Raw genomic sequence first — 24,078 nt, 5'->3', positions numbered from 1 at the left:
AATCAATAAAGAAGTTAACTAAATATGGATCTCAGTATTTATAGCTAAACAAGGAAAATAATTCAAATGTTTTAATTATTAAACTTGTTTATTGAAATAACATTGTATTTTTGATATTATATAAGTTTTAAGTGTGCATCATTGTGAAACAGCATAAACAAATACGACATTAAGTTCACTGCTAAAAGTTATGTTTTATCCTTCATTTACCTTTGTGCCCTTTCCCCCAATTTACCAACCCTACTTCCACCTTTTCTTTTAGTAACCACTGATTTATCTTATAGTCCAGAAGTTTTTTGCCTTTTTTAAAAAAAAAGATTTATTTATTTATTTATACAAGTACTGGGTACAGTCAGAAGCGCGGGAGGGTGAGAAAATTCACCAGAGCCAGAGCAGGGAACAGAACAGGCAGACTGACAAAATACACTGCTGAGGGGAGCAGCGGGAGCGACAGGAGAGGTCTGCGCGCCACGTGGGACCCTTGCCAGCGGCCGGGAATCAAACCGGCACTGCAGAGGCTGTGGGCAGCTTCGCAGCCCACGCTCAACTGCTGCGCCACCAGGGTAGGCCCAGTTTTTTTGCCTTTTTTTTTTTTTTAAGTTCATCTGTTGTTTTTTTTCTATATACCACATATGAGTGAAATCATGGTATTTGTCTTTCTCCATTTGACTTATTTCATTAAGCATTATGCTCTATATAGGTCCATCCATGTTGTTGCAAATGGCAGGATTCTATTTTTTTTATACCTGAACATTATTGCATTTGTGTATATACATCTTTATCCATTCATCAGTTGATGAATATACAGTTAATTGGTAGTTTTATTATGATGCCCTTATCTGGTTTCAGAATCCAATTAATGTTGGCTTCATAGAATATGTTTGTGAGTTTCCCTTTATTTTCAATTTTACAGCAGAATTTGAAAAGGGTAAGTATAATTCTTCTTTGAAAAGTTGGTAGAATTCACTACTGAAGCCACGGTAGTCATGGCCAAGTGGTTTAGGTGATGGACTTGATGTACTTAAATTAAAAAATTGCAAATTCATTTTATACTTTTATAGAAATTAAGAATTTGTAGTCTATTTAAATAAATACTAAATCATTGAATGTTCAAAAACTGCATAGATGTATGTTGTGGGTGAGGTCTATCTAGTCTATATGATACCTGTCTCTAAAGAAAATTTGGTGTTTAGATGTTGGGTGAGTCTAATGATGACAGCAGATCTGATGATGGTAAGCTGCATATCAGTAGATCCTTTCCTTCTGATGACAGTTTTGATATGCACCCCACATATCCGACAGATCACTGACTTTGCACCCCAATAATAGTGTTTTAGTAATTTGTCAATTAAGTAATTTGAAATTGTGACCTCATGATAAGTAGTCTGAGCAGCAGGTGTACTCAAACTTAGTCCCGCAGTTTTTTCACCTCTGATAAGGTGAATTCAATGTCCTGAACTAAGTATTGCTTGCTTTATGTCATAGGAAAATGGACTGGTTTCTTTGCCATCAAGTGAACTTCAGTTAATTTGACATGCTGTCATATCACATGGATCCTGTTCTTGAATGATAGAGCCTTGACAACCTGCAGAGATGATTGGATTACTCTATAGCTTGATCATGCCTGTCATTGGTACTTGGAGGATAGAGATATAGAGGTAGGACTTAAATGCAACTACAGAGAAAATTTGGCATTTTGTAAATACAGTAATTCTTTACTTTAGTGAGCCATTAAGTCCCATACTATAAGGTAGAGATAACCCTGGTATGTCTAACTTACAGTGTGCTTTTGAGAATCAAGTGAGATAAGTTTAAATCTGCTATTACTAATACTAAGAGTAGGTCTTTGAAAAGATAAGTAACATAATAAACCTCTAGCTAGGCTAAAAAAGCTAAGACATGAAACATTAATAAACAAATGAGAAAAGAAAAAGGAGAAATTACTACAGATGTCACAGTCATACAAGTGATTGTAAGAAATTACTATGAATAATGATATGCCAATACATCTGGTAATCTTGAAGAAAGGGACAAGTTTCTTGATCAGTACAATTTACCAAGATTTAATCAATAAGAAATAGAAGAGCTGAGTAAAACAATCACAAGCATTGAAATTTAAACAACAATAAAATATCTCCCCCAAAACATAAGCCTAGGGGCGGATGGCTTTACACACGAATTCCATCAAACCAATAAAAGAAGAATTTATACCCATCCTGCTGAAATTATTTCTAAAAATTCAAGAAGAGAGCATTTTCCCTGATGCATTTTACAATTCCAATATTATCTTATTACCAAAACCCAAATAAATATAGCACAAGAAAATTATAGACCAATATCTCTGATGAACATTGATATAAAATCTTGAGTAGAACACTAGCAAACTGATTTCAATGGTATGTCATAGACTCATATGTCATGATCAAGTGGGACTTACCCAAGGGATGCAAGATTGATTGATACACCTAATCAGTCAAACTAATACATTTTATCAGCAAAAGTAAACATTAAAATCATGGTATATCAAGAGGCAGAGAAAGCATTTGATAAGCTTTGGCATGCACTTATGATAAAAATTCTAAACAAGAAGGGAATAGAAAGAACCTACCTGGTATAATAAAGGTCACATATTACAAACCAATAGCCGATATGATATTTAATGATGAAAAACTGAAAACTTTGGGCCTCCCTGGTGGTTCAGCGGTTGAGTGCTGGGTTGCGAAGCTGCCCGCAGCCTCTGCAGCACCAGTTCGATCCCCGTCTGCTTCCCGGCCAGCGGAGGAGGGTTCCACATGGCACGCAGATCTGTCCTGCGGCCTGCTGCTCCCCTCAGTAGTGTACTTCGGTCCTTCTGCCTGCTCTGCTCCCTGCTCTGGCTCTGGTGAATTCTCTCACCCACCCGCGCTTCTGCCTGTACTCAGTGCTTGTATAAATAAATAAAAATAAATCTTTAAAAAAAAACCTGAAAACTTTACCTTTATGATCAGGAATAAGACAATGTTGCCCTCTGTCACCACCTTGGTTTAATTTAGTATTGTAGATTTTAGCTACAGCAATCATAAAACAATATATAAAGGATATAAAGGGAAATAAAAAGAAGTGAAACTATTACTCTTTGCAGATTATTGACACTATGAATGGAAAACCCTAAAGACGCTACCCAAAAGCTACTAGAAACAACCAATAAATGTCGCAAAGGGATAGGTTACAAAATTACCTCACAAAAACCCACTTCATTTTTATATGCAAACAATGAGAAGAAATGAATGAGAAGGAAAAAAATTAAGAAAAATCCATTCACAGTTGCTTCAAAAAGAATCAAATATCTCAGAAATTAATCTAACCAAGGATGTGCAGGACCTATACAACAAGAACTACAGGAAATTATGAAAGGATTTGGTTTGTGTCAGAAGAAGATGGAAAGCCATCTTCTTCAGCCTTCAGCCTACCCACTCCAGCCTTATGAGTGGGTAGAATCAATATCATCAAAATGCCAGTTTTTACATAAAGTGTAATAAACGAAATCGCCATCAAAATGCCAACAGTATTTTTCAAAGAAATTGAACAAAAATAATAAAATTTATGTGGAACAATAAAAGACCTCAAATAACAAAATCAATCCTGAGAGATAAATGGAGGCATTATTTTACCTGATTTTATATTCTAAGGCAATGGTAATTAAAATGGAGTGGTATTGGCACATGGACTAGTGGAGCATGATCAATAGCTCAGAAATAAATCCATATAAATGTTAATACTTATGATAAGGCTGCCACGACCATACAGAGCTGTGTCTTTAGAAATGATGTATCATTAGAAATGGTGCTGTGAAAAGTGAAAAAGAATGAATTTGGATCATTCTTGGACTTCTTGCACAAAAACAAATTCCAGATGAATTCAAAATTGAGATTTAAGACCTATAACAAAATATGTAGACAAAAACATCGACAGTATGTTTCATGACATCTATGATAAAAATGCTTTTGGAAAATTGACCCTCATGCCATGGGAAATAAAAGCAAAATTGAACAATTGGTATTTATTTAATTAAAAGACTTTTATTGGGATTTACTTAATTAAAAGGATTTTACACAGTGAAAGAAAATATAGATTGAAAAGGCATCTTACTGAATGGGAGAAAATATTTACAAATTGCATAATCAAGAGGTGGTTTATATCCAAGATATATGTAAAGGATTCATGCAATTCAACAATAAAAAATAAATTAACTGATGCGGAGATCTGAGCACACAATTCACCAAAATAACAATGCAGAAGTGCAAATGAAAGAGTGAAAAATGCTCATCATCACTTTTTTCAAAACAAATCATTTATTTATTTATTTATTTATTTATTTATTTATTTATTTATGAGGAGAGAAAGTACATTGAACTTTATTTATTTATTTATTTATTTTTGCAAGCACTGGGTATAGTCAGAAGTGCGGGAGGGTGAGAGAATTCAGCAGAGCCAGAGCGGGGAGCAGAGCAGGCAGAAGGACCGAAGTACACTGCTGAGGGGAGCAGCGGGCGGGAGAAGAGGTCTGCGCGCCATGTGGGACCCTCCTCCGGTGGCTGGGGAGCAGCCGGGGATCGAGCCGGTGCTGCAGAGGCTGTGAGCAGCTTTGCAACCCAGCGCTTAACCGCTGCGCCACCGGGGAGGCCTTCATCATCACTTTTTAAAAGGGGGATACAGGTTAAAGCCGTAGTAAAATATCACCTTACATTCCACGAGAATGGCACATTTTAAAAAGTTTCCGAAGAACAAAAGCCAGAAAGGATGCAGAGAAGGAGGCACACTAGTACACTGTTAATGGGACTGTGAATTTGTACAGTCATTTTGGAAAGCAACCTAGATTTATCTAAAGAAGCTAAAAATGGAAATTACTGTATAACTCAGCAGTGCCACTTTTGGGCATCTATTCAAAGAAACATGAAACCATCAATCCAAAAAATTATGTGCTCTGAAGTGTGTATTGCAACACTATAATAGGTTGGACAAAGAAGTAACTTAAATGCCCTTTCATAGATGATTGAATCAAGAAGATGTGGTATAGCTACACTATAGACTACGTTTCAGCTTAAGGAAAGACAAAATATTGCCGTTTACAATGAAAATGGAAGGAGCATGAGGGAATTATGTGTAGTTAAGTAAGTCAGAATGACAAAGACTAGTATTGGACATTTACATATTGAACAATTTGAAAAAGAAGGTACTTATAAAAACTAGCATTTATTAATCAACAAAGTGAAGTTTCTGAAGTTAAAAGGGAAGCTGGAGGAAGAAATACAAAAACCCTAATACTGTATGCTTGTTTTTGTTTTGCTTTCTCCAATGAAATGTTAAGTGCCTTTCATTTTATTGAGGCATTAATTTTAGCTACTGATCTGTAGTTAGGGAGGAGCTGATTACTATGTAAAATCCTATGCAAACTGCTCCATTTGGTTAGGATTAGAGTTATTAATGGTAAAAGTTGTAGTGGTATGCTGTCATAAGTGGTTTTTGAAAGAATTTCAGATAAAAGTTATGGGACCACCTTACATATATATATACATTTGTGTTCTATAAATTAATCAAGCAAGGGTATCTCGAGGATTCCTTATTCAGTGGTCATTTTATTTGATAAAGAAGAATGTGGAAGTTAAAAAGTGAAGATTATCGATCAGGAATAGGGACAAAATGAATGTGCTAGGGATTAAATTGTAAATTAATTCTTTTAAATTGTTTTCAAGTTATAAATTAGTGTAGAATTTTTAGAATACTGATTATGAACTTAAACAGTGATTCTCATCCTTCACTGAATATTAGATTTACCTAAAAAGCTTTTAAAAAATATTCATGCCTTGGCTCCTACCCAGACCAATTGAATTAAAATCTGGGGGTGGAGTTTTGGCATTGGTATATTGTTCAGATTTTGGGTGGTTCTAATGTGCTACCATGGGTGATATTGACTGATTTGGAATGGAGAGTTCATTATTAGAAATAAAATTTCAAATTATGTATTTATTTTTGGAAACTGATTTGAAAGTTATAACATTTTAAAATATAAATAATAATAAATATAATAATATTCCTGGGCCTCCCATGTGGCTCAGCGGGTTGAGGGCAGTGCTATGAAGCTGTCTGCAGCCTCTGTAGCGTGGGTTTGATTCCCCACTGTCCACGGAGATACCCACATGGTGTGGCAGACTTCTCCTGTCTCACCTGCTGATCTCCTTAGCAGTGCTTATGGTCAGTGTGCCTGTTCTGCTCCCCGCTCTGTCTCTGGGGAGTCCTCTCACCCTCCCAAGCCTCTGGCCTGTATCCCAGCTCTTGTATAAATAAATAAATCTTAAAAAAAAAAAACGAAAAATAATTGCTCTTCCTTTTTCTCAGTCATTTTGTTGATTGTTGTTTTTTTTTTAATTGTTTTTTTTTTTTTTAAAGATTTGTTTATTTATACAAGCACTGGGTACAGCCAGAAGCTAGGAAGGGTGAGAGAATTCACCAGAGCCAGAGCTGGGAGCAGAGAAGGCAGAAGGACCGAAGTACACTGCTGAGGGGAGCAGTGGGCGGCAGGAGAGGTCTGCGCGCCATGCTGGTCTCTCCTCCGGTGGCCGGGAGCAGCCGGGGTTTGGATCAAACTGGCGCTGCAGAGGCTGCGGGCAGCTTCGCAGCCCAGCGCTCAAACACTGTGCCACCGGGGAGGCCCTTGTTGATTGTTGTTAATTCTATATTGTGACATGAAATCTCTCAAAACATTGTATATAAACATGAATTAATTGAATAATAATCCTAACATTTTTGAAAGAAGGAAAAGTGAAGGATTCATCATTGTTTGTAACAGAAGAAAATCATATTTTTGTTAGGTAATTGCATTTTCATTGAAAATTATTAAAGTGATATATTAGTGTCCTGTGACCAAATCAGCATGCATCAGTGGTGGTGTTAAATTTATTGAAGTGAATCTTGGCTTTAACTAGATTATCAAAATCCTGAATTCTTTTTCACTCCTACAATGGAAACTATAGTATAAATAAGTTGTGGCATTCTTATTTTTTTAAAAGATTTATTTATTTATTTATACAAGCACTGGGGTACAGTCAGAAGCGGGGGAGGGTGAGAGAATTCACCAGAGCCAGAGCAGAGAGCAGAACAGGCAGAAGGACCAAAGCACACTGCTGAGGGGAGCAGCGGGCTGCAGGAGAGGTCTATGGGCCATGTGGGACCCTCGGCCCAGCGGCCAGGGATCGAACCGGCACTGCAAAGGCTGTGGGCAGCTTCACAACCCAACGCTCAACCGCTGCGCCACCAGGGAGGCCCTCTTATTTTTTTTAAATAATACAGATAGCCTTTCAATTTCATTACTCCAAAAATCTTACTGGTCAAAAGTGAAAAACTATTTCATTACTCTAAAGTATATATGTTTTAAGGGAAGACCTAGGTGCTTTTTAATATAGCATATTTTTTTCTTATACTTATTTGTAATCACTATCATGAAGTTGGAGCACTAAAAAAAACATGTTTCTTATTTTCATAAAATTGTTAATAGTTTCTTTGGATTGATGGATAAGTCCTGCAAAGCTGGCATTGATTTAAACATTTTTAGAAGCAAAGATTCCAGAAACTTTTAAAAGTCATACTTAATCATATGAGTAGCGGGAAAGAAAAGGGAGATAACATTTTGAAATTTACACAAGTCATTGAGCCTATGCCTTTAAATTTGGTAGCAAAGGATATTGGAAGAAGTGTTTGCATTGACTCTTTTGACCATTCTAAAGCTCAGGAAGGATGCAACAGTTTTGTTAGTTAAAAAACACTATACAAATTTTGAGGATGTCTGCATGACATTAGGGAATTGAAATCTTTTTGTCATCCTGTGATAAGAACAAGACCAGGTGTCTCTATTTTGTGGCTTAGGATGTGGGTTTCTTTGGTTCTGCTAATCTCAGACACTAAGGGAAACATGTATGCAAAATAAGCTGTTTTTAAGCTCTGTGTAGCTTGGTAGCATAATTACTGACCATGGGATATGTTCTGTTGGCCATTTTATGACTAGTTATTTTCTGTTCTTTTTTTTTTTTTTAAATCTAGTGTGTAGATGGGTCATTCTCTGGACTTATAAATGCATTGTTACTGAATTTGGCTTTATTAGTATATTAATGTCAGATGAATTATTTGCTTTAATGTATAATGGGCCATTTGTTTGTTGAGTGAACTGTGATGTATGTAAGTGAACTTCTACTGATGTTCTCCAGCAGAATGCCATATATTTTCCTCAAGATACTGACTATAAAATATCAACTTGCTCCTTAGTCTTTCACTTTCTTATTACTTTTGTTTTTATTCATTTAAAAAACTTTCTCATGCTTTGTGGTAGGTGTGGTGCAGTAGCATGCATCTCTAGAGAGGCATGAACCTTTGTATCTAAATCTTATATAGTGTTATAAGCCAGTATTATCGCAGTAAAAAGTGAATCAATATATATGTAATGAAATTCTCAATCGTTTGTTTCTAATGCAAAATCTACTTAATGCTTCTGAGAGACTTGATGGTTAAATCTATATATATTAATAGGAAATAAGAAGAAACCAGCTTAATGGAGATTCTAATCAATTCAGCAGGTTTTTTTAGTTTCTGCTTGTTTCACAATAATTTTAGTGTGCTGTCCTTTTCAAACCTACCTTTCTTCTTTCTGAGATAATCAGAGTTATATTCTCCAAATTACAGATATATCAAATATTTATTAGGTCCTTTGGAATTAATTATCTTTCTTAATTCTGGTGATAGTTTTGTAAGGTTCTTGATTTTTTCATCAATAGTTCTTTGAATAGACATTTACTAAGCATTTATATACACATACATATAAAAAGTAGTTTCCACATCATATGCGTAAGATGAAATTTTGCCTATTGTGGAAAGGTCATAACTTCAGACTTCAGTTGTTTATTTGCAAGTGACTAAGTGGAATGTGCTACAATGCAGAAAAAAACTTAAAAAATTATTTTTACTGTTAGTTCATAGTATTCTTTGTGGAGATAGAGACATTGTTATTAATTATGTTTCTAACACTTCCCAGAATCTTTGGTTGTATATAGTAGTTGTGAAGTAAATAATCTTTGATTGGTTAACATTACAGATCTCAAGCTCCTTGTGACTGGAACCAATTCGCTTGCCAAAAAATTGTCAATCTGAAAGGTAATATTTGATAAGAGATTATACCAACATAGGGAAAGATCATTTCCCATCTGTGGGAATAGTGAATGCAAAAGCATTTAGGTGGGAACATATTTGGTTTGAAGAATAGCATGAGTGCTGTTTTATCAGGATAGAAGGAATAGGGTAGCTATAGGGTAGAAATGAGACCTTGTAAACCATGGTCAGGAGCTGTGATAATTACAGGGCATTATTGGGGCTGATTAATAGAATTAGAGTTAAAAAACCTATCTGTTGTGAGGAAGAAAGAAATGAGGTGGGACAAAGTTGTAACCAATTAAAAACAGGTAGTAGATTCTTCTAGTAGCCCCTAATAGGATGACAGTAACTTAGGTTAGGACAGTAACAGATGGACATGTGAAAAATCATCAAACTCTAGAAATATTTTGAAGGTAACTGGCAAGATTTGCTAATAGATCAGATGTAGAACTTAAAAAAAAAGTTTCAGCATTGATTCTAAGGTCTTTGGACTGAAAAATTGGGTGAATGAATATATATAGTCTCTGTAGTTTATGTAAAAGAGAGCTGGAAATTAAGATGTCCAAGACAACTTGTATACTAATAGTTTGGAATGATTACATAAATAAAGATAAGAGACCTTACAACTTAAGAGCATTTGGTTCTGAAATGAGCAAACTTGGGTATCATTCTCCTGCTTAGAATTAGTTCTGCTGTAGTGCAAGGTACTTGATGCTAAAAAATCACCATAAGATCTAAAATCACACAATGAAAACCACAAGACTTACGAGAAAATGAAATGATGGCCCAATACTCAAACACTTGTCAGTGACATTTAAAAAAAAAAAAAAGCATGAATACTAGATGGTTAACAAATACTGCAATGCGTTTGGCAATGCAGTATTACAAAATATATTACCCCCTTGTGGAAATGGGTGTGGAAAGGGTTTCAAGATTTTGAGTTTGTGTGGGATGATGGAAAGAGGGTTACTGAAATGTAAAGGGAAGTTGTAACTCTAGATGTCAATGGACATGATTCACACTTTTCATAGTGAATTGAGTTGAGCTGAGGCAACCTGCAGATGTTTGCAGTATAACCTTTCCTTTTCATGTATTCCTACACAGTCAGGTCAGCTGGTGCAGTCTTCTGTATGCACCTCATGTTTCTTGTGGATGAAATTGCTCCTAAATAAATGTGAAATTTGAGTTATATTTACATTGTTCCCTAATATATTAATTGCATTGGACTAAATTTGCATTTTCAAGATAAGTATTATAGAATTAGCTATACCATCTAGTGTCCTTTTGGCACATAACCTCTCAGAGCCCAGATTTGCTCCTATGTAAAACAGGCATAATAATATTGACTTGACAGGGTTTTGGAAAGGAATAAGTGAACGTATACATGCTGCTGAGAATAGAATGTGGTATGTGTTTGCTTAAAGTGAAGAATTTTCCTACAACCTCTTTTTAGAAATTGTCCCACCTGGAAAAATTGAATGCCTTAGTGGTGGGTATGATATCATAACATACTCTGAAGGGGTGTGAGCCTGTACCTCTGGATCACATACATTCACATACATTGTTGTAAACTTACATAACCACCAAAAAAATAGTAACAATATAAAAACATAAAAATATCTGTTCTGTGATTTTTATTTCTCTTAATTGGCATAGATATGGGTGTATAGACTTAGCTTTTTACAGATGACTTAAGCATCTGTACCTGTAATTTGGTTAGCTTTTACCAGCAATAATGCTTGGCCTTACTTTGGGAATACATATTAGAAAGACAGCTTGTGATAATTGTTTAATTTTCTCTATAGTGATACATTTATTTATTCAAATATTGTAATTATTGTTATAATTATTGTTATTTAATTGATACTACTTCTTTCATCCACTTTTCTTTTTCCCTTTTTTCCATGTTTAAATTGATGCTTTAGTCTTTCATCTTTAATAGTGCCATAATGGAATTGAATTCCTTTGTCTTTTTTTAATTTATGCATACAAGAACTGGGGTACAGGCCAGAGGTGTGGGGGCTTAGAGGATTGACCAGAGACAGAGTGGGGAACAGAACAGGCAGACTGACTGAAATTAACTGCTGAGGAGAGTAGCGGGCTGGCAAGAGACCAGAGAGGTCTGCTACACCATGTGGGCAGTCCCCTGGCCAGCCAGGGATCAAATTTGTGCTGCAGAGGCTGTGAACAGCCCCACAGCACTGTGCTTTAACCCCTTGCACCACCAGGGAGACCCCGAATTCCTTTGTCTTCTGTCTCTTTCCCTGTCCTTGGTACTAAAATGTTCCCTTTTCCTTATTCCAGCTTATCCATCTTTTATTGCTTCCAAAGTAACATAATGATGAGGTCATTTTCTTGCTCAGAATCTCACCTCATCTTCCAGCTATTTCTTCCTGTGTCACTGTGCGCTGTAGCCATCCTGGATAATACAGTTCTTGCCAGTGTTGCTGGAGATATCATATCTGTCTGTTCCAGTCCCATCCACCTCTTTATGTATATCCCACCAACAAAAGTTACACTGTATAATAATTCTTTTACTCCTCTACACCTTTTTTTGTTCAAAGATTTTGTGTTTGTTGTTACCCCATGTATTTAGAACATCCTAGGTGTCCAGTAAATACTAGGGATAAAAATGAAGGGAAGAAGAAACATTGAGCCAAATAGAAATTAAGATTAAAAAATTGAAACCATGGGTTCAATGTTAATAAATTATTCACTTTTGCTTATAGCATTCATAGTTTAACTTCACATTTCTTTATTTTCTACAACCAGGGCAAACTTTTAAGTATCTCTGCAGTTGAATGTGATGGCTTTGAACAAGCTTAACTTTCTTAGATTCCTGGCTTTAGCTTATTGGCATGATTGCCTTAGGCATTTTACCACATTTCTCAGTGCTATAGTTTCTTGATCTGTAAAATTACCTGATCAGTTTTTCTATAATGATTAAATGAACCTAACTGTATCATGTTGAGAATTATGGCTGGCACATGGAAAATACAAAGTCTGAGCCATCCTTGTTGATCTCAATAAGTATGTACTGTCTTAAGAACAGATGCCCCCCTTTCGATACTAGGTTCTCAAGAAATTATACTTTCTGTCTTTTCCAAGGCTTCAAGGGAAGATCTGGTAGATTCTTCACCAACTACTGTCTTACTTAAAGCTTGTGATGATGATTACATTTTACAGATTTTGTCCCTTCCTTCACTCTAAAGATATTAGTTCACTATTTGGTTCTTAAGAGCAATGCTAATATGGGCATTTGCATATGAGTAAACAAGTGTTTGCTTAGGATTTCTAGGATGAGAATTGCTGGTTTATATGGTAAATTTAACTTCTTTTTTTTTAAAGTTTCATTTATTTATGCATACAAGAGCTGGGGTGCAGGCCAGAGGTGCCCTAGGGTGAGAGGAGTCACCAGAGTCAGAATGGGGAGCAGAACAGGCAGATCTACTGAAATACACTGCTGATGATCAGGGGGCCTGGAGAGGTCTGCTCTGCCATGTGGGTCACCTCCCTGGTCCAGAATTGAACTCCTGCAGTAGTGGCTGCGGATATAGCTTCATAGTGCTGACACCTACCCTCTTGCACCACCAGGGAAGCTCTGTTTAACTTCTTAAGAAAGTTTTAACTTCCAAAGCAAAACTGTTTTCCAAAGTAACTGTTTCATTTTGTATTTGAAATATATGAGGAATCCAAAATTTTCAGATCTTTGCCAATACTCATTCTGTTTTTTTTTTTTTAATTACAATTATTATAGGTGTAAAATGAAATTTCGTTGTGGGTTTGAGTTGTATTTCCTTAAGAACTAAAGATGCTGAGCATCTTTTTATTATCTTATTGTCCATATGTATATCTTCTTTGGAATCCTGTACCCATTTTTTAAAATTGATTGTTTATCTTCTTGTTCATTTTTGATAGTTCTTTATATTTTTCAATATATCTGATAATGTGATTTCTAAATATTTCTCCCTGTCTTTGGCTTTTCTGTTCAATTCCCTGAAGTTCTCTTTTGAAATAAAGATTTTTCTATTTTAATCAATTCCAAATATCTGTTTTGTATTGCTGGTTCCTTGTGAATTGTGTGTTTAGAATATTCACATTTAGTATAAGTATAGTTATTGGATATAAAGCTTCTTTGTTGCTTTTTCCCCCTCTCTCTCATGTCTTTTTTGTCCTATTTGATTTTGTTTCTAATGCATTAACTTTTTTCTCTCAACTGCTTAATATTCCATTGTATGTATGTGGTACATCTTCATGTATTCATTCATTGCTGGGCACATTGTTTCCATATCTTGGTGGTTGTGAATAATACTTCACTAAACATGGGAGTGCAATTATCTCCTTGATACTCTGTTTTTATTTCATTTGATAATATACTTAGAAGTGGAATTGCTGAATCATATGGCTGTTCTACTTTTAAATTTGGTGTGGGGGGGTTTCCATAGGGCTGTACCAGTTTGCATTTCTTCTAACAGTTACCATACTAGGATTGTCTTTTCACTACACTGTTACCAACACATTATCTGTTGATGTTAGCCACTGTAGCAGTTGTGAGGTAATAATGTCATTGTTGTTTCATTTTGCATTTCTCTGGTGATTACTGATGATGAGCATATTTGTGTATACCTGTTGGCAATTTGGATTGTATTATTTGGTAAAGTTATGTTCAGTTCTTCTTCCATGCTTTCAATTTTTATTTTTTATTGTTGAGTTGTATGATTTCTTTATAAAATTTAGAACACTACTTCTTACTTGATATATGGCTTGCAAATGTTTTCTGCCATTAAAGCTTGCCTTTTTATTATGATTGTTTCTTTTGCTTGATTAATTTTTTGGTTCAATGTAGTCCTACTTGTTGATCAAACTAAAAGTCTTGTTTTAGTATTTCTGTAAGGCAGATCTGTGAGCAACACATTATTTCAGTCTTTGTCTTGGAATGTCTTTCTGAAAAATGGTTTATGGCTGTAGCATTCTTGGATGATTTTTTTTTTCTTTTAGCACTTTGAACACTTGTTCCACTGCCTCTTGTCTTCATTGTTTTTTAAGAACTGTCCACTGTTAATCTTATTATGATTTTCATCTTTGGTTTCTTTGGCTGCTTTTAAAGATTTTCTTTGTCTTTTTCATAAACTGTGTGTACATATAATCTCTTTGAATTCATTCTGTTTAGCGTTTTTTTGAGTTTGGAGATTTAGTTTACAGCCATTATTTAAAAAATTTTTTTGTCTTTTTCTTTTCTCGCTCTGTGACTGTTTATAGTTGTAGCAGTATACTTAATGTTGTCTGAGTTTCTGTGAGTCCTGAACTTCCCTACATGCCCATCAACAGTGCCTAACAACTCTAATGTTTCTATATCCTCTTGATACTTGTTTGTTTGCTTCTTTATTTGTTTGTTTATTTGTTTTGAATAGTAGCCATCCTGATGGATCATGAGTCATTCAGCAATAGGACACAGGAGAAATTGAAATAGGGAAGTTCACAACTCACAGGTTCTAGAGTAAGTAAAGTATATACCTTAAGTTCCCATAAGGAGAGGTAAAATCAGAGTGCAGAGAGAGAAAGAGAAGCAAAACCTAGGGACCTTGGTTAAAATGGTTTGGGGTTCCTTGACTGTAACTGGATTGGCCAATTCAAATTTAAAAAACTGGGTTTTGGCAAGCCCCATATAGGTCTTATCAAAGGGACTCATGAGGCATACAGATTCTAGGATGTGGGGAGATTCCACAACAACCGTTGGGGAGGTCAGTTCAGCAACTTGTATATGTTGGTGATTCTTTGACATTCTAGGGCATGTACTTGCTTGGGGGGACTAATATCACTTTAAGGTCTCTATAGACTGGCCAAAAAAGCATGGATGTTAATTTAGTAATAACATCAAGAAACTTAGTTAAAACATAACTTACTTTCTTGAGCTTTAATGACTTCATCTGAAAAATAAAAATATAATCTATGGTTCTCCCTTACAAAACAGTTTTGAGCAAAGTCCCTTGAAGTGACTGAAAGTGTTATGTAAATTACTACTTTGTAACAAATAATATATATTACAAGTAAAATGTAGACTCAAAAGAACAAAGCAAATGAAATATTTAAGAAACCATGGAAATAATATGTTGCTTACCTTCTTGCCATTGTATTGAAATGCTGTTGACTTTTCATGTGTTAATTTTGTATTTTGCGGCTTTATGAATATGTAGATTACTTATAACACTTTTTGGTGACGTCTTTAGGATTTTCTCTATATAAAACCATGTCCTCTACAAATAGAGATAATTTTATGTCTCTCTTTACTTCTGATACCTTTTATTTCCTTTTCTTGCTGGGTTATTGTAACAGATCCATTAATATGTTGAATAGGAATCCCAAGAGTGGGTATCTTTGTCTTTTGATCTCAGAGGGAAAACTTTAAACTTCTACTATTGAATATGATGTTCACTGTGAGCTTTTCATTTATGGCCTTTATTATGTTGAGATACATTCCTTCTATGCCTAATTGTTAAAGAGTTTATATCATAAACAGATATTGAATTTTGTAAAAAATTTTTTTCTGCATGTGCTGAGATGATCATGTGACTTTTTTCTTTCATTCTATAATTTGATGTATCACATTTATTCATTTGCACAAGGCAAATTGTCCTTGCATTCCAGAGATAATCCCACTTGACTACTATTAATGATCATTTTAATGTGCTGCTTAATTCAGTTTGCTATGATTTTATTGAGAATTTTTGCAGTCATGTTCATCAGGAATATTGGACTGAAGATTTCATTCTATCTTTTTGTGTTACTCTTTCCTGGCTTTGGTTTCAAGGTAATGCTTACCTCATAAAATGAGCTTGGAGTTTTCCTTCTTTGATTTTTGAGGAGCTTGAGAGGTATTGGTATTCTTTCTGAGGTTTGGTGAAATTCTCCAGTGAAGTTATATGATCCTAGGCTTTTCTACTTTGGAAGGGATTTATTACAGATTAAATCTCCTCATTAGTATATGTTGTTATGTTTCAAAGAATTTTTTTTTACTTCTTGTAGACTGTTCAGTTTGTTTTATATAGTTGTTGCTAGTAGTTTCTTATGATCCCTCTTATTTTTGTTCTATCTTCTCTGTAGTATTGTCTCCTTTTTAAGTTTGAACTTCTCTCTTTTTTTTCTTTGGTTAATCTAGCCAACAGTCTGTCAATTTTCTTTACTTTTTCAAAGAATCAGTTTTCAGTTTTGTTAGTCTTTCTTTTCTCTGTTCTCTATTTCATTTATTTTAAGTAGAGCATAATTTAATTGGGTCCTGTTAATATATTTTGCCCTGTTAAAATGGATAGTGTAGCCTTAATATAGAAGCGGGAAATCTTCAAATTTTATACCTTTGCTTATTAGAGAAATCTATGAAATGAGAATTTGATAAAATTGTCAACACATAGTGAAATGTATTGAATCTTATAATAAAAAGCAATCTTCTAATTTTGGAGACTGTAGACTTCTGAGTGCATGTATTTTCTATGAAAATTTGTCATAGGTAATAATAAATTTTTGTGACTTTAAGAAAAGTCATTTTATTTTCTTGAACTTGCAAAAGCCAGTCACAATAATTGATCAAGCTGCTAATATTGATTGCTATAATAATTGCTATACTAATATCAGACAAGGAGAGATTCAGAATAAGAAATACGTCAGAGATAAAGAGGAGTATAAGGATAAGAGGATCAGTTGACAATGAAAAGTCAATAATCTTAAACATGTGTGTACCTAATAAGAGAGCTTTTAAATAGAGGAAGCATACTTGACAAAAGAGAGGGAAGAAAAAATACCTACATAATGATAATAAATACAATATATCAAAATTTTATTTAAAGGTGAATTTATAAGGTAGTGCCTACTAGTAAATTTATATTATAAAATCTGCACATATTTATGTTAGAAAAGAAAGGGAAAAGGTTGAAAATCAGTATTTTAAACCTCTACTTTAACAAAATGGAAAAGAAATAAAAATAAAATCCTAAGAAGAAAAAGGAGATATCAAATATATAAGAGTAGGAATAGTAAAATAGAACATAGAACAACAAAATCAATGTTATAAAATCTGGTTCTTTGAAAACAGAAAAAAAAAGTTAAGCCCCTAGCTAAATAAAGAAAAAAGAAAACACAAAATATACCAGAATCAAGAATGAAACAGAGTATCTCTATAGTTCCCTCTATTTTTAAGAGGATAATAGAGGAATACTGATAATTTGAAAGAAAGGGATGAATTCTTTACTAAAAATACAAATTAACAAAGCAAAGACAAGAAGAAATAGAAAAATCTCAATAGTCCTATATCTCAAAGTAAAGACATAGTATTCTTAAATAAAAACCTTTCCAGCAAGTGATCTCCCCCCTAGTTAGGTTACCTGTGCACTGAAAATTATGAAACATTTCTGAGAGAAAAAAACAAAAACTAAATGGAGATAATACCACTTAAATTTATGGTCAATCCTCTCCAAATTGATTTGCATGTATGCATCCCAATTAACATCAAATCACAGCTGGCTTTGAAAAAAAAGCAATTGAATGCCTATACTAAAATTTATATGGGAACACTAAGCAGCCCAAGCATTTATTAAAAATGTTAAAGTTAGAGGTGTTACAGTATCTGCTTTAAGGTTGTTAAGAAAAAAATATTACCGAAATCAAGACAACTGTGTAGTGGCAGAAGGAGATATATATATATATATAGCAATGGAATAGCATGGACAGTCCAGAAATAGACTTGCATAGGTGGCCAGTTGATTTTCTACAAAAATGTCATAGTACCCCAATGATGAAAGATTATACTTCTAACAGATATGCTGGATCTACTGCAAATTTATATTAATAGGCGAACCACAGACTGGGAGAAAATACTTGTAGTACCTATGTCTGATGAAGGACTTGTATCCAGATTATATAACAGTTATACTTGAATAATAAAAAATCAGGAAAGTCAGTAAAAATTGGCAAAAGGCTTGAATTGGAATTTTACAAAGGTATATGAAATGCCAATTAACACATGAAAACTACTAAACAGTATTAATCTTAAGGAAAATGTAAATTAAAGCTATAATGAGATACCATTAAACACACCAGGTAGCAACTCACTATTGAGATTGTTATCTTTCTGGTTTTCTCTGTATTTGTTGTAACTTCTTTGTCTTCTTTCTCCCCCCTCTTCACTGTTCTTTTTTTCTATTTTGAAATTTTTGTTTGTGTTTCTACTGCTTCCTTCATTGAATCTACTGCTTTTTCCCTCTTGAATTTACTTACTTCTACCTAACCTACTTCCTACTGTTTTTGTCCAAAAGAATAGTTGTAATCAGGTAAAACTTTATTGTACAGCAAAGCCATTATTTTGGTCTACCCTATTATCTACTGACTTGTTAATAAATATATGCCTTTAAGCTAAACGTTCATCCCAGGTATGTATGACCCAACCATTGAGATTAAAAATGTCTGTTTTACTCATTGTTTTATCCCAGTTTCTAAACCTGTAGTTGTCACGATAAGGTGTTTAATAAGTATTTGCTGAATAAATGAGCTTCCTCTGAGGATGAAGTTGAATGTGACTGCTTCACTTGAAAAAGCACTTGGATATGTCACGTTCAGAATATAATCCTTTCAAAATATTGCTTCCAGGGAACAGTGTGATTGCTTGTGCTTTTTGAAGATCCTAATCCTCTAGAGCACTGACTGTAGAACCTGAGTGTTAGGTTGAATCACAGCAGGTAATTTTACTATGTTTGTAATCTACTACAAGTCACATATCTCTTCATACTTCAGTTGTCTGTAAATGGAAAGGATGAAAGTACAGCAAACTCATGTATTGTGGAGGTTTCGGAAGACTACTTGGCACTTTAAGTATGATTGGAAGGTTCATAGTTACTGTTTTTACTATTGTTATTATTGGTTTTGGAGAGGAAACAGCATTATTCAAGCCAGGTACAGAATGGAAATCAGAATCTTCAGAACCCATAATCTCTTTTAACAATATAATTTTTTTAAGCAAGCTTTTTCCTTTTTTGTCTTTTCCCACTCCCTTTTTAAAGACTGAACTAAATTACAGAGGTATTTAAACATTAGAAATCACTTTGAAATCTTATAAAACACTTTGACTTTGAAGTCTGTAGAGAAAAGATATACAATAAAGCTTTGCTCCATGTCTGTTTCATCCTCATTTCCCTTTGTGGTAACTACTGTGTGTTTTTTATTCTAAATTCCAGGCCCCTCCCTTAGAGGACAGGCATACTCAGTACCCTTAACCCTCACTTCTCTGATGCTGTCATTCATATCTTTTTTGGGGAACCTTTAATTATCAATCCCAGAACATCCTATAAATCTTCATTAGGAAATTCCTTCTGAACTTTTGCTGAAAAGTAGTTACTGTGCACTGTGTGTGTAGCAGCTGTTTGCCTAAGTTAAAAAAAAAAGTTGACCGTTTTAATTTGCTTTAAAAATATCCACTGGCACTGGTTCTCATTATAGATGTGTGGTTGTAACATTTCATTTTTTAAATGTGTATCCATCTTTTTTCAGTTCTAAAGGAGTCCAAAGAAACCATCTAAAACCTTAAAAATAACCACTAAACCTACAGTGTTTTTGGTTTTTAAAAATTCTCAAGGGAGGACATTTTTTATCTTGGACTTAAGCTTCATACAGGGTGGCCCATTTAAAAGAGGCCCTGTGCACAGCCACATTATTAAATGGGAACTGTTTTAAATGGGCCACCCTGTAAATCAGGTTTTTTCCCCCCAGTGGATATTTACTTCTTTACACACTTGTGAGTTTAGCTCGTTTTTAGTTACTGTTTGATAAGAAGCCTTGAAATTTAAATTTGGGCACCGAGGAAACACCAAAATGTACCAATTTGAGTTCAGAGAAATTAAACTCTTAAGTTCATATTTTAAGAAATTGTGTTTGGATCTCTTTGAAATTTTGGCCAGTGTTCTACGCGAATCTCCTTTTTCAAAACATTTTTTTTTAGTGGATGAAATACAAATAAACTGAAAATGGAAACTTTTAACATAAACAGTAATACTGCTTTGGACTTTATTTTACTGGAAATCTTTAAAGACAGGAAAGATGTCCACTTATTTTTTGGACTATGTTGGGGTCAGTAATTCTTAATATTTTTAATCCAGAATTTCTAAACATATACTATTTTTTTCAATTACTGAAAAATAGATCTGTGATGGAAATAAGAAATGATTACACTTGAACATTAAAGTATCTGATCCCAGTTTTTCTCAAGCTTGATGCCAAAATTTGCAGGTTACAGAGCAAGAACTGAAATGATGGCCCATGTACTCTGTGTCATAGTAAATAGCCTTGAAATCACAAACCAGAACGGGCGAGAGGGAAGAAAATATATCCTTGGCATTGTTTGAAAATGGTATTTTGTAATGCAAGAACCTTTCATATTTTTATGCTGTCTGAGAGACATATTAGAGAATCTCAGCATTCTGCTACTTAATCTTCTCAAATCCTAAGAATAATGTGCCTTTCCTGTGTCAGTAGCAATACATCCCTTAAGCCTTCTTGGCTTCCCTGTGCAGTAACCTTTAGTTGTGAAAAATGTCAAGATGCTCTGCACTGCGGCCTAACTGGTATTTGTCATAAGAATAGATATACTAGTGAGGGGGTACTGGTGGTGTTTTTGTGACCTTCAGGTCAAGGTAGAGTGCTCTCTTACCACATCTGATGGTGATATTGTTAATCCCAAATATGTTTAATTGATTATACAAATCTCAACTTCCACTTTAAATATAAAAAGAACTATATCTCCAAATTTATATCTAGTATGATTCCACTGAATCACTACCAAGAGGGTCCAAATAAGTTTTTCTTATCTTTGTACATTATAGGCCATCGTAAAATTGGGACTATGGTTTATGACTTAGATTTGAACCTACCACCTTGTTTTAATTCTACACATTATAGAAAGTACTCCTTTTGGAACAAAGATTAGTAAAGATTCCAGATAAAGTGTTTGTATGAATTGGAAGCCTGAGAAGGAAAAACAAAATAAGGAGGTAACAGCTAAAAATGGCCTAGATCAAGCAGCCTTCTTTAGATGAATATAAGGAAACTCAAATTCCATATTTTTTTCTCTTAATTAAGAACTTGATTAAGTTCTCTTTACCATTCAGAGTAGTAAATGCACAATTTCAGAGGTGTTTTATCAAAATGTAAAGATAACAAATTGTATCTTATAATTTGAGTTTTTAATAGTTTTAAAATATCCTGTGTTGTATAAAGTTAAATAATTATGTATACTCTTAATATAACAAAAAAGGCTGTCTAACAACTCTGTGGTAGTCTTGATGTTGCTGTCTTATTTTTACTGAGTGGCCTCAATTCAAGACAGTGCCCTAGCTATTGTTATTTTTCTGAAGAAATGAGACTGTGCTCACATTTAAAACATTACAGATCCTTTAATGAAAATGTTAAAGCGTATCTACTATAAGAACTTTTGGGAGGTAGGTAAGTTTTACTTGCTTTAAGAAAAATGTGGTTTCTTTTCATGTTTCATGTGAAGCTCCATCTTGAAAAAGAAAAATTGACATGGATCCAATGGATTTTCTGATTGCTTTATGTTACCTGCATTTGTAAAGAAGGTAGGCCTTAGTGGCCATTTCTTGGATTATTCAGGGGCACACTAGACTTAATGAGCAGAGATATACCATATGGCCAGTGAGGACACCAGGACCCCTAATTGAGCTGCCTAATTAATTACTAATCTGCTTTACTCAGGAAACTTTCACCTGACACCAAACGGCAACAGCGATAAATGAACATAATTCTTTCTTTCTGCCTGTGTACCTAACTAAAGAACATCTGGTTTGAAATGTTGAGGAAAAAGACTTGTTTGATAACCATGTCATTCAAAGAAAGTCAATTTAATTTTAACATGACAGTTTTGATGCATTGTTCATTCTGTTTCAGACCTAATATTTAATTTATTTGTTAAATGAGGACATGCTCTTTGAGTAGGGAGGTCTTACAAAGTGAAAAGCATTCTTAATAGTTTGTTATGTTTGTTTAGTTTCCTAGGGCTTCATTAACCAAGTGTCAAAAACTGTGACTTAAAATAGACACTGTCCGACAGCTCTAGGTTCAACATCAGGGGCTCTTCAAAGAGTCTAGAGGAGAATTTTTCCTTGACTCTTCTAGCTTCTGGTGCTTGGCTTTTAGATACATCACTCCAGTCATACTGCTGACTTTTCCATGTGTTTCTTTCTCTGTATCAAAATTTCTCCTTTATATAAGGATGCCAGCTAAATATTCAAGATATGATATTGTAGTATCTCTTAAATAATCACACACCTAGAATATTTAGCTGATGTGAAGACAATTTCCCTATGTCCCCCAACATATTGGTAACATGGGCCCACCCTAATCACCTCATTTTAACTGTTATAACCCTGTTTCCAAGTAAGGTCATATTCTGAGGTGTCGGTAGGACTTCCATATACCATTTTTTAAAGTATACAGATCTATCTCAGTTTTTTTTTTAAAACTTCAGTATGATTATATAATATTTCAAAAATTGGTAAGCTGTGCAGTAAAGCTTAAACAACAGTATGATGCTTTATTCTTTTATTTATATTTTGACAGAATATTGGTTTTTTTTTTTTCACCAGAGCAGTATTGCTCTGGAGAAGCAATTGCTCTAAGTATAGAGATAGGAGCTACAGTAAATAAGTTCTCTTCACCCTTAATTCACTTCAAGCCCTAGCTCAAGTACTCCTTACACAAAGAAATATTTTTGGGTTATCTAACATATTTCCCCCTCTCTTTTTCTCTGAACACCAGTAGCAATTATGGTCAGCCCCTACTTGTATCATTCTGGATTCTGGTATTATTTGGTATCGGTGTTTGATTACACCAGGTGTTGCAGACTTTGGTCTGAGGGCCAGATCCTCGAAGCCACATCATTTTGTATAGGACATGTAGCCAAGAATACTTTTTTTTTTTTTAAATAATGTTTTTATTTTTTACATCATTGTTCATTTTTAAACAATATTTGCTACCCCCCATCCCCTCAGGTGTAGTCCCCATAGAATTTCCTTCCCCAATGCACCTGTGTGCCATCACCTCAGTACCCTGTGCTCCACCTTCCCTCCCTCTTATCCCTCTCCCACCTCCTCCCCTTCAGTATGTCTCTGATTTATAATTGTCTGTTTTTGCTTTTTGTGTTTTATACTGTTGTTATTTTTTTATGCTGATGTCTTATTTGGTTCACCTATATTCCTGTTATAAGTGAAACCATCTGATATTTTCTTTTTCCTTCTGGCTTATTTCCCTGAGCATAATTCCTTCTAGCTCCATCCACGTTGCTGTGAATGGCATGAGTTTATCTTTTTTGATTGCTGAATAATATTCCATTTTGTATATATGCCACATCTTTTTGATCCAATCATCTATTTTTGGGCATTTGAGTTGTTTCCATGTTTTACAGATTGTAAATAGTGCTGCAATAAACATAGGTGTACAGGTGTTCTTTTGAATCAATGTTTTTGTGTCCTTTGAGTAGATCCCTAAGAGTGGAATTGCCGGGTCATATGTAGCTCCATTTTTAGTAGACTGAAGAACCTCCAGACAGTTTTCCATAGTGGTTAGACCAGTTTGCACTCCCACCAGCAATGAGGGAGAGTTCCTTTTGCACCACATCCTTGCCAGCATTTGTTGTTGCTATTTTTTTTTTTTTTTTGATATGTGCCATTCTCACTGATGTTAAGGTGGTATCTCAATGTGGTTTTGAATTGCATTTCCCTGATGATGAGGGATGTTGAACATTTTTTCATGTGCCTGTTGGCCATTTGCATTTTCTCTTTGGAGAAATGTCTTTTAAGTTCTTCTGCCCATTTAGCCAAGAATACTTTTTACATTTTGAAATTGTTGGTAAAC

At 34.5% G+C, this 24,078-nt stretch overlaps 1 protein-coding gene across 3 annotated transcripts in view; it reads left to right on the top strand.

Annotated features, from left to right (window-relative positions):
- The window catches only part of SUPT3H (SPT3 homolog, SAGA and STAGA complex component), a 426,450-nt gene that overhangs the window by 161,783 nt on the left and 240,589 nt on the right, over positions 1-24,078 (top strand). The window contains exon 1 of one of the 3 annotated variants that reach the window (XM_054698842.1): positions 9,152-9,177. The exons of the other annotated variants lie outside the window; for them this stretch is intronic. The gene's annotated coding sequence lies outside the window, so the exon portion shown is untranslated. Of the gene's footprint in view, positions 1-9,151; positions 9,178-24,078 lie in introns of those variants that run through there. 3 annotated transcript variants of the gene reach the window in all.

Source organism: Talpa occidentalis, unplaced genomic scaffold (assembly GCF_014898055.3).
Source record: "Talpa occidentalis isolate TD23 unplaced genomic scaffold, MPIMG_talOcc4v2.1 talOcc4.2, whole genome shotgun sequence".
Classification (NCBI taxonomy): domain Eukaryota; kingdom Metazoa; phylum Chordata; class Mammalia; order Eulipotyphla; family Talpidae; genus Talpa; species Talpa occidentalis.
This window is presented reverse-complemented; position numbering and strand designations above follow the sequence as displayed.